Below are 11,791 nucleotides of genomic sequence, written 5' to 3' on the forward strand. Positions count from 1 at the left end.
GTTACAGAGAGAAAGTGTGGAGCAGAGACTGTCCCACCTGGGGAATCCGTCCCATCCATATACAGTTACCAAACCCAGACACTATTGTGGATGCCAACAAGAGCTTGCTGACAGGAACCTAATATAGCTGTCTCCTGAGAGACTCTGCCAGTGCCTGACAAATACAAAGGTGGAAGCTCTCAGCCAACCGTTGAACTGAGCACAGGATTCCCAATGAAGGAGCTAGAGAAAGGACCCAAGGAGCTGAATAGGTTTGCAGCTCCATAGGAAGAACAACAATATGAACTAACCAGTACCCCCAGAGCTCCCAGGGACTAAACCACCAACCAAAGAGTACACATGGAGGAACCCATCGCTCCAGCAGCATATGTAGCAGAGGATGGCCTTGTCGGACATCAATGGGAAGGGAGACCCTTGGTCCTGTGCAGGCTTGATGCCCCGTGTAGGGGAATGCCAGGACAAGGAAGTAAGGGTGGGTAGGTTGGTGAACAGGGGAAGGGGGTTTTCGGGAGGGAAACCATGAAAGGGGACAACATTTGAAATGTAAATAAAGAAAATATCTAATAAAAGAATTTCAAGAAGGAGGAGGAGGAGGAGGAGGAGGAGGAAGAGGAAGAAGAGGAAGAGGAGGAGAAGGAGGAAGAAGAAGAGGAAGAAGAAAAGAAGAAGAAGAAGAAGAAGAAGAAGAAGAAGAAGAAGAAGAAGAAGAAGAAGAAGAAGAAGAAGAAGAAGAAGAAGAGGAGGAGGAGGAGGAGGAAGGGGAAGAGGAGGAGGAGGAGGAGGAGGAGGAGAAAGAGGAAGAGGAAGAGGAGGAAGAGGAAGAGGAGAAGCAGCAGCAACAGCATCACTGATGCTTTCCAGGGAAGCTACTGTCTTGTTGAGTTATGAATCCTGCTGCTGTAGTCTTCCCACTAGGAAAAAAAAAAAAAATAATGCCTTGTCTCTCCCTCCAAAATCACTGTTTTTAAAGTGCTATAGTGCTGGAGAACATAATTTTTTAATAAAGACAGTTTTGGACAAAAAATAAAAGTAAAAAATAAAAAAAATGTTCTGTTCTGCCATTGTTTTTTTAAACAAACAAACAAAACCACAAAAACTGTTTTGTTGTTCGTAGATCCCTAAAATTAGGTTTCTTAAGGTGAGAATTCCACATAAAACTATTTGTTTTAGATAAGTGGATGGCCCCGGCAGTTTTAAACACCTTTCTAATGTAGATCATTCATTCAAGTATAAAGTTACTGGAGACAAAAAGACATGAAATTAAAGGTACTCACACTCATGTGTCACTCCTCTTGAGCAATGACTCAGGGACTCTTAGAGTGGGGACCTGGCCCACAAATTATCACAGTGCTTATCTCCAAGGTAACACCCTTGCTTTTAGGTTCAGGGAAGGGAAATGCTTTAGTCAGTAGCAGTTCAATGATAATAAATACATATGACTAGCTACATTTCGCTAAATGTTCATTACTCCTCACAAAATTACACATCCGTAAACTCATATGTTGCTTGGTGTTAACTTTCGTGTAACTAGCAGCCAGCGATTTATAAAAAATAAATGAATAAATAAAACCCAACATGTGGCCTGAAAGAAAATCATCTTGAAAGCCACAAAAACCGTTCAGCAAAAATGTATAGTTTTATATTCACAATGCATACATGTATCAGAAAAGACGGTTCTGAATTTAAATGTAGGGATGCTAATGTACAAGATTGTGTTCACAAATATCTAAAGGAAAACACTTGCCCCAATTTAATGAAGCCATGCAGCTGAGCGATTTACTGCCAAAGTCTGGTCTTAAAGATGAAAGGAGTTTCACCTGGGTCTGAATCCCGGGACGCTTCCTAAGAGGCCTGCATCACAGGGTGTGCAGAGGAAACCCACGGTAATGCACCTCTACTCTACACAGCTGGGTGCAGCCGCAGGAAACTCAGCAAGATTGGTAGCCACCCGCACGGCTTGTTCTCACACTAAGAAGACGGGCGGCAGCTGCTAGACTGAGCGGCGCTAGGGACAGCAGGGCAGCCAGCAGTAGCCCCGACCGCCATCGCAGGAGACTACTGGGGTGCGTGGGACGTCAGGTGGATTAGCATTCATAGTTTATGGCACTAGTGCGGGAAAGCGTATTTAAATGGCTGCAGGTCCCGGCTGTGGCTCTTTCCAGGGGCCGAGCCATTACGGAACGCCAGCCCACGACGCTCCTCGCTCAGTCACCCGAGGACTCGGAACCGCTGCCAGCCGACGCAGGAAGTACAGGCCGGGCCGGTGTCCGACCGGAAGCAGCGAGCCAGAAAGCTCCGCCCCGCTCCCCGCACCCAGTTCCCGCACCGCGAGAACCTAACCTACTGTGCTGGGGTCCTCGCCCCGCCCTCTACACCCAGCTCCTGCAGCCCCTGCGTCCTGCGCAACGCGTTTCTGAGGAGGCGGGGCAAAGGTCACGTGCTAGGAAGTACTGGCTCCCCTCCGCCCCCCATCAGACTGCTGTCCTGTTTCTGGGGCTTTTCTAGCTCTGGTGGGGTATGAGTTGGTACATCATTTTCTTTCTTTCTTTCTTTCTTTCTTTCTTTCTTTCTTTCTTTCTTTCTTTCTTTCTTTCTTTCTTTCTTTCTGTCTGTCTGTCTGTCTGTCTGTCTGTCTGTCTGTCTTCTTTCTTTCTTTCTTTCTTTCTATCTGTCTCTCTTTCTTTCGAACGATAATCGGACTCACTCTAAATTTATCCAAATTTTAAATGCATTCAGCAATCTCATGTCTAAACGAAATAATACCTAGAACATAGGAAAACTTTACAGCCATATACTGCATACCCGAATGTCCAATTCCACACACTACACCATACAGGCTCCCACGTGTAATATGCTTTCTTTAACACAAATAACTTACTGCTTGAGGTACAAATAGGTTAATTATATGTGTATACCAAAGCTTTTAAAAATTAGTAGATGTTCACTTTCAATTTCTCTTTCGGTGTTATGTTAAGAGCAACACAATAAGAATTCCTCATACTAAATTGTCTTTCTAGCCAAAAGAGAGGTTTTGTGGGGATCAGCCTCTCATTATTGATTCTTAAGTCTTGGGCGACCGTATTACAGCACACTAGAAAATTAAGCAAGCTTAAAGACTGATGCAGACCCCTCGGCAATGCTGCGTCGTCCATTGCACTGTGGATTAGTGAGTGATTGACCTGAATTAAATCCTGTATCATGTTGCCTGATAAAAATAGAAGTTGAGCAGTAGTCAGAGTGGATGTATATAAAGGCGTGTACTTCCCTCTATATCTGGTTGAAAGGACAGTTCTAATAAGCATGAATTCCTGCATAGAGGCTTGGTATGGATTTCAGTTTAGGCCAAGGGATTATTGTTCAAATTGACTTAATAAAAAATTCTCAGTTAAATTATAACCCCCCCCCCCAAAAAAATAAAAGAATTCCTCATACTTATGCTCAGAGGTGAAAGCTAAATGAGTCTTATAGGTTTGCAAGCATTCTCTATAAACTGGTACTTGGCAACCTCTTGTAGAGCCCGCAACTGTGGGGGTTGAGGTTGATCACTTGAACCCAAGTGTTGGGCAGCACAGACATCCTGCTTTAAAAAAAAGAAAAAAGAAAAAAAGGCCAGCAAGATGATTCGTGGACTAAGGGTGCTTGTAAACCTGACAGCCTGAGTTGTAGCCCAGAGCCCATGGAATGATGCAGGAGCTGACTTCACAGACTATGCTGTAGCATGCATGTCCCTACCCACACAGAATAATAAAGAGTTTTAAAATTAATGATCCTTTGATTCAATAGCTCACAACCTTAGCTAGCTAGGCTTTAGATTTGCCTAGGAATTAAAAACAAACAAAAACAAAAAACAACAACAATAACAACTTTGCCCAGTACACCAGATCAATGAAGTAAAAATCTTAGAAGGGATTCAATATATATTTTTGTTTTGTTTTTTAATTTCTGAAAGCTTTTAATTTATTCCTTCCCCAAAAGACCAACTGCAATCAAAGGGGGTGAAAGGTCAAGATTTGATTATCTTCATACCAAAGTCAGCTTAGAACTGGATCACTTGGCCCTTTCTCTTCTTGTCGCCTCCCAATTCAAAATGCTTGCATCTCTTAATAGATCCTCTTAGATCTGCAGTTGGGCTCAAGGCACTCCAGTCTCAGCACAATCTTCTTTGTAGTTTTAGCCTTTTTGCAGAAAATAGGCTTAGTCTGTCCACCATAGTCACATTGTTTCCTCTCTTAACAGCGCTTACAAAGAATCCTTGCCCTTCTTGTACTGAGTCACGTTGTGGGGTTGGTGCTTCCCACATTTCTTGCAGAATATCCGGCGGGTCTTAGGCACGTTCACCATGTTCTCAGGAGTGCTAACTTCCAAAATTATTACACTGTGAACCCAAAATGGGACATTGAAATCTGTATTTAACATACTAACACAGTGATTTCAGTGCCCCAAAGGACTGGGGGACCTGAGACTCAGGGGTCTTGTTCACTTATCCTCCTGTGTTGCATACATTTTTTTTTTCTTTCAAGACAAAGTTTTGCTGTGTTATCCAGGTTGGTCTCAGACTTGGGAGCTCAAATGATTCTCTTAAATCACCCTCCCAATTTTCTCAAGTCACAACACTTACAGGTGTGTGCCACCATATCTGGCTTATCAAAATATTTACAAAATGAGCCCCAACTTCTCTGTAAAACACAGAGAAGTCCAGAAAAACAGCTCAGTGTTAGTTTCCTTCATACTATTCTGTTCACTATATAGTTTTAAGATAACCAGTGATATTTTATAGAACAATGTTTGTCTTGGTTAGGGGTTTACTGTCATGAGCAGACACTATGACCAAGACAACTCTTATAAAGAACACCTAACTGGGTCTGGCTTACAGATTCATGCAGGAACATGGCAGGCAAGGGTCTGGAGGAGCGAGTGTTTTACATGTTCTTCTAAAGGTTGACAGGAGAAGACTGGCTTCCAACCATCTATGACAAGGGTCTTAAAGGTCACAACTACAAAAGCATACTTCCTCCAACAAGGCCACACCTACTCCAACAAGGCCACACCTCCTAATAGTGACACTCCCTGGGCCAATCATATTCAAACCACCACAATGTTCCTTTTCATCGTTGATAAAACACATGGTAATTATCACTTTAAAAAGCATAAAAAACTGAAATAATATTTGCTTTATCTACCAGCAGTCTTGATTTCTAAAAATATTTATTTTATGTGTCTGTTTGTGTACCTGTATGTGTGTGTGTGTGTGTGTATATATATATATATATGTGACCCATATGCATGTAGGCAATGTCAGAGGTCAGAAGAGGGCATTAGAGCCTCTGAAACTAGAATTGAAAGTGTTTGTGAGCTGCCATATGTGTGCAGAGGACTGGACCTGAGTCCTCTGCACAAGCTCCTAGAAGATGCACCCTCTCTCCAGGCCCTGTCTCCAATCCTGTTTGTGACACATGAAGCACAGATCCAGCTTGTGTCACCAAATGATTAAACAAGAATTTCAGTTAGAAATGAAATGTTTTCTTTTGCTTAGCCTGATCTGACATCTTTAATTTTTTTAATTTATTTTATCTGTATGAGTCTTTTGTTTACATGCATGTCAGTGTAATAAATGTGTTCCTGATTCCTGAGGAGGTCAAAAGAGGACATTTAATTCCTTGGGACTGTAGTTAGAGATGTTGGGAGCTTCCATGTGGATGCTAGGAATTGAACCCAGATTTCCTAGAAGATCAGTGAGTGTCCTTATCCACTGAGCCATCTAATCAGTCCACAATATGACATTTTTAAAGGATACATATTTTAGGTCCGTTGTCCTTCAGTCTGTTTCCAACTCCACATTCCAGTAAATGCACCTATATAAAGAGAAACTTTTCTTTATCTTTATTAAAGTATTAATATTAAATGCTGGTGAAAGACCCACAAAGTGAGGACTCCCCCACGTTCTGACTCAGGACAGGTGACACCCCAAATCACTCACGAGAAATGGTCTTGATGCAAACCTCAAGAGGACTTTTATTCCAGGCGCTCTCTGGGGACCACAGTTGTATACCACGCAAGGGTAGAGGGCCGTGTGGGCCCCAAGTAGCTAGGGAAGAGGATATTTAAAGGAAAAAAAAACCCACAACCCAAGAGGGTGGGGAGGGCATTATTGGAAAATACCAGAAATACCAGTTAAGAGTCACGAGTAAGTGGAAAATCCAAAGGAATTATACCTGATAATTGTGTGGCTATTTCTCAAGATAGTTTCTATGAGCCTCTAACAATAGCACATTTGGATAACGGGTTCCAGGAGCAGTCAGGGTGACCTTCTTTTTGAGCAAATACTCCCTGAACCCAGGAAGCGGGTGGGTGGAGGAATGTCACTCTCTGTTTTATGATTAGCATGCTTGGAGCATTGAGTCACAAAGGTCACATTCTCAAGTCTGGGCCTAAAGGCCTGGTCTTTTTGTTTTTATGTTACACTTTTTCATTCCCCACTTCTACTTGTTAGTAGTTCTAATCCTAGAACTAGACACTATCTTTTCCCTGGCGCACTTGATCCTTTAGGGCATGGTACTGTTGTCTCAAAACTAAAAACTGCACTGCACTAATTTTTGCTCTAATAAAGGTGACTAGCCTATTTAACACACATGGACCTATAATTAAAAGCAGAAGCAAAATCAAAAGGGGTCCCATAAGGGTAGAAAGTAGGGTGGTCAAGAGTACAAGATAAGGGCCTTTCCACCGAGTCACAAGGTTTTTTGCGCGGTGGTGTCTAATGTAGACCAAATCTCTAACTTGGAAGCCATGTGGGACTTGCAAGTCTCCTTCTCTTGAGTAGGCCTCCTGGGGCTGCTTCCACACTCACTGTCTCACCCACTCAAGCGCCTTGAGCCTATAGAACAAAGGCTGGGAAAGCAACATGTCAGCACTATGTACAGAGGCTGTTTTTAACCAGTGGAGGGGGTCCCCCATGGAGTAATTTATAGGGGGTCAGTCCAAACTGTCCAGGGGTATTTTTAACCTTGAAGAGCACAAAGGGTAGGAAAAACTTCTACCCAGTTTGACAAAGTGTCTATAAACACTAATAAGTACTTGTTGCCATATCTAGCTGGCTTGGATTTTGTAAAATCTACCTCCCAGTAGGCCCCAGGCTGGTTGCCCCTGAGCCTCTTCTCAGGAGTACACATGGAGTGTCCTGCATTAGTCATAGCACAGACCTTGCAGCTTTTGACTATTTCTTCTGCCAAGTCAGAGAGTCCTATAACATAGTAGTCGGAGGACCTAACCACACTTTTTAATTTCTTGGCCCCCAAGTGGGTCAAGTAATATAAGTTGGTAACATACGTGCATCCTTCTTCCCCCGGGATGACTAGTTTTCTTTTTTCTGTTTCTACTACCCCATACAGGGTTTCCTTTGTCAGTCCTAATTTGTCCATAATTTGATAGTCCTCAGGGGTGTATCTAAAGCTGGTCTCTCTGATATCATAAAAATCTTTAGGCTCTTTGACTGTCAGGATCATTGCTCCTTGGGTTGCCTGTTTGGTGGTTAGGTCTGCCATTTGATTCCCTTTAGTCGCAGCAACTTAAGTCTTTCTCTACAGATGTCAACAGCCCTCTTTGTATATTTCTCCATGTATATGGGCAGTGGCAAAAGCATACCTGGTGTCAGTGTAAATGTTGATAGATTTCCCCTCTGCCATTCATACACCACGCAGGGGTAGAGGACCATAGGCTCCAGAGCACGTCTGGAATAAAAGTCCTCTTGTAGTTTGGATCAAGACCATTTCTCGTGAGTGATTTGGGGTGTCACCTCTCCTGAGTCAGAATGTGGGGGAGTCCTCACTTTGTGGGTCTTTCACTGGGAAAACTGTAATGGGTAGTAGAATAAATCACCTCTCTCTACTGCCCAGGTGAGCGCACAAAGTACACCACCATATCCAGTAGGTAGTAGCACACCCTTAAGTCTGTGTAAAAGTCTTTACAGCTGAGTAGAACTCACAGCTCCTACTGCTCCCTCTAAGTGCTGCCTATGACCATCTGGAGACACTCTCTACTTCTTGGACATGATTTACATTTTTTCCCATCTTTGTGGGTTTTTTTTTTTTCTTTTGTGGTTGTTACTCACCAGTGTTTCTAACTTTAGTCTACTAGTGACACCCAGTGGTGCTTGTGAAACCAGAACACAGTGGCTTTTCCTCTGTATCCTGTATTCTGGGGCAGTTTCAAGGATCTCTTCTGAACTTTGGGGAGTCCAAACATTCTGTACTGAGGAGCAGGCTGCTTTTAAGCTGATTTTCCAGGTACCACACCCCTCCCCTTAGAGAACTTAAACACTATCACCATTAGTTTTGTGAGCAGGTGGAGGCTGAATGCTACTCTACTACAGGGAGATTTGAAAAATATTCACCAGTCTGAATTTCCTACTAACTCAAAACAAAATACTGATGCAAACCACACAGATGTACAAAAAATAAGCGTATCTGTCTTACTGTATTAATTTTCTATTCTGTATAAAACACCAAGACCAAACCAGGTTATAAATGAACACATTTAATTTGGTTTACAGTTTTAGAGGGTGAAAGTTCACAATGCAGGAGCAAAGGGGTGGAGGCAGGAGGTTGAAAGCTCGTTATCTTGATCTGAGAGTAGGAGACAGAGACAGGAAGGAGGGGACACTAGAAATCTCATAAGTTTTTTGAAACCTCAAAGCTCACTCCATTCCTCCAGTGACACACATGCAATAAGACCACAATTCCTAATCCTTCCCAAGTAGTTCCAACAACTGTGTACCAAGTACTCAAATATATGAGCCTGGGGAAGGGGCACATTCTCCTTCAAACCTGCACACTATACTTCAATGAATCATATCTACTGTGATTCCCAAACCATTATCTTTTCCTCACACTTCACTTTCCTCTGGGTACCATGGCAGAAACAGTGGTGTTCACTCAAAATCTCATAAACTCACAGCCCTGCTTACAAGCTGATCATACAATTGTGGCTGAAAATGCAGTGTGCATCCCTAGACCAAAAGAGAAAAGCTTATTCGGAGACCCTAGCAGTTGCCCCTTTACCTGTCACAAGAATGAAGGACAGTTACTACAGATTTAGGAGCCCCACCAACCTGAGTCCCCAAGTAACTATAGGTAACAAAGATTGCATGCTTCTACATTTCTGGCTCATACCACAATTCAACAACTCCCATCAAACATCAAAAGACATATGATTTTGATGAAAAATAAACTTTTGTTGTATTGAGGGACCAGATTGGTTAGTTTTCTGCCTGTTATGACAAAATATTGAACAGAACAACATAGTGAGAAAGGGAGGAAGGAAGGGAAGAAAAAAGGGAGGGATGGAGGGAAGGGGGAGGAAGGATGGAAGGAATGAAGGCTCTCTTTTAGCTTTGATTTCAGAAGGTGCGGTACATGGTGCATAGCCACCAGAGGTGTGGACAATAAGCCTATGTTACAGAGGTTGTTCCTTAGTATTTGGCAGATGGCAATCAGAGAGAAGGGGGATTCAGTGAGGAGTAACAATAAAGTGCACACGGCAGGTACATGCTTCCTTCACCCATTTCCCAACAAGGTCTTTTATTATGGCTTCATCAAGGGGTTCATCAACTCTTTAGGTCCTACCAGTATGATCCCAGGATTTCAGAACTCTTTCTTAGAGACTTTCTTGTAGGTAGACTCTACTAATTTGGTAAGCATTTCTCAGTCTAATCAAATTGGCAGTGGATTAATAATCACAGGGACTGAAAATTTGGGATTATTTATGATTGTAATTTGGCATAGTCTAATCTGATATCTCTTATTTATATCCAATTCCATAATGTTCAAAATTAAAATATTAATTTTCAGCTTGGCAACTTCCAAAACATCAGCCAAGGGTGAAGCTAGCAAGATGAACTTTTTTAGGGACAGCCATCTCTGGTCACCTATGTAAAGAGACATTATGCTAAGAACACCTAGGTCTTTACCATAAGCCTGGAGAAAGTTAATATTGTTACATAAGGAGACAGAGGGGACAAAAAAGTGCAAATTTATGGATTCCAATAAAAATTCTTGGTGCTGATTCTTAGCAGGCTTCCTTTAGCAGGCACATTGCACATCCTGTGCTTTCATTGCTGGAGTTAAGAATACTCTCTGACTGCTCATGGGAAGACTCCTTTGTCCCCTGACATCATCCTCACAGTTAACCCAAAACCAGTTTTGTTCAGTTCTGTTTCTGGAAATACCCTTGGGTAACTGTCCTTCATTTTTAGCTACTGAGAGTATCTTGTGCATCTCATTATTTTTATTTCTGTTGCACTTTGGGAAAACCATATCAACTTTCTTTTCTGCCTGAGAGAACCAGCTGAGAATAGAAGGGAAGAGTACAAGGTAAGTTTCATTTAATCATAAACATCTCAATTGTAGTGGGTTAAATATGCATTTAAAGAGTGTTGCTAATAGCCTCTGGAATTAAATTTACATATGCAAGTAGACACTTCCTTACTCTGGTCCTTTTGAAAGAACAAACCCCACCCTATCCTCTTTTGCAGGAGAGAGAGAGAGAGAGAGAGAGAGAGAGAGAGAGAGAGAGAGAGAGAGAGAGAGACATAAATCAGAAGTGAGCAGGTGAAACATTTTTTATTGTTTCTGGTAAAATTTGTGACCTAACATTCAGCAATCAATACATAGTTCACAATAGGAGATGGTGAAACACAGGAGTTCACCAGGGGTTTTGCACTGGGTCTGTAGCAAGTTTTCAGTGTCAAGTCTGGCTTAGCAAATGCACACAAAGGTAAGGAGTTCTAGTAAAGGACTTCTAAATATAAGCTGCTGCTTCCTGGTCTTGAGCAGTGCCCAGAATGCCTGTCGTCTACACTCTCAGCAAATGAAGAAAGACCAAAAAAGACAAAGACCTTAGAGACCAGACATAGCTAAAATGAGACTATAGAAAGGCTGTCTTTTAGTACACTGGACTATTAGACAACAGTTGGTAGAGTAGCATGTGCTGTTATTAGAAGTAGTGATGTTAATAGAACTCAGATTTCCGGTTTCCTCCATGACTGGGACCTTTCCAAGGTAGAGTCCATTTTGAGGCCTCATCAGTCCCTAAGGTTGAGAGTGCATTTCCTTTTTTTTTTTTTTTTTTTTCTTTTTTCTTTTTTCTGGTTTTTCGAGACGGGGTTTCTCTGTGTAGCCCTGGCTGTCCTGGAACTCACGCTGTAGATCAGGCTGGCCTCAAACTCAGAAATCCACCAGCCTCTGCCTCCCGGGTGCTGGGATTAAAGGCGTGCGCCACCACGCCCAGCTAGAGTGCATTTCCTGAACACAAAGATATTTTCTGCATCATAAAATCAGGTGGTTAGCTAGGATTCCTTCCTAGCATTTAATTTTGAAACCCGGTTCAGAACCAAGACTATATTTAGATGCCATGTTTCTTGGCTTCCATAGGATTAAATTAATGAACCAGCCAGGCAGAGACCTTGAAAACACACAGTTCTATTCTTGTCCTTCGTCAGATATGTTCTTTGTTCTATCTTGACTAGAAGCCAGAAATGCCAGAAATGGTATCTGGGTGTTCTAGTTCCAAGTCTGTTTGTTTGTTTGCTTGTTTTTAAATTTTTCATCTACTTTAACACAGCTTCCTGGAAGCTAAGTGTGAGTGAGAGCCAGATGTCCACTCCTTTTGGTGAACAGCTTTGCAATTGGATCTCAGGGGTTTCAGGGTGGGAAAGAGTTGTAGCTGTTAGACTCTTAGTAGTGGTGATATAGCTGCTGGACCTTGTGCATTCAGCTGCCAGCTTAATTTTATCTCC

General features: G+C 42.3%; 1 pseudogene; it reads right to left on the reverse strand.

Annotated features, from left to right (window-relative positions):
- Window positions 1–4,036: 4,036 nt before the first annotated feature.
- Window positions 4,037–4,341, reverse strand: LOC110329183 (annotated as a pseudogene).
- Between the last annotated feature and the right edge of the window lie 7,450 nt (window positions 4,342–11,791).

The sequence above is a fragment of the Mus pahari genome, chromosome 11 (assembly GCF_900095145.1).
Source record: "Mus pahari chromosome 11, PAHARI_EIJ_v1.1, whole genome shotgun sequence".
Lineage (NCBI taxonomy): Eukaryota > Metazoa > Chordata > Mammalia > Rodentia > Muridae > Mus > Mus pahari.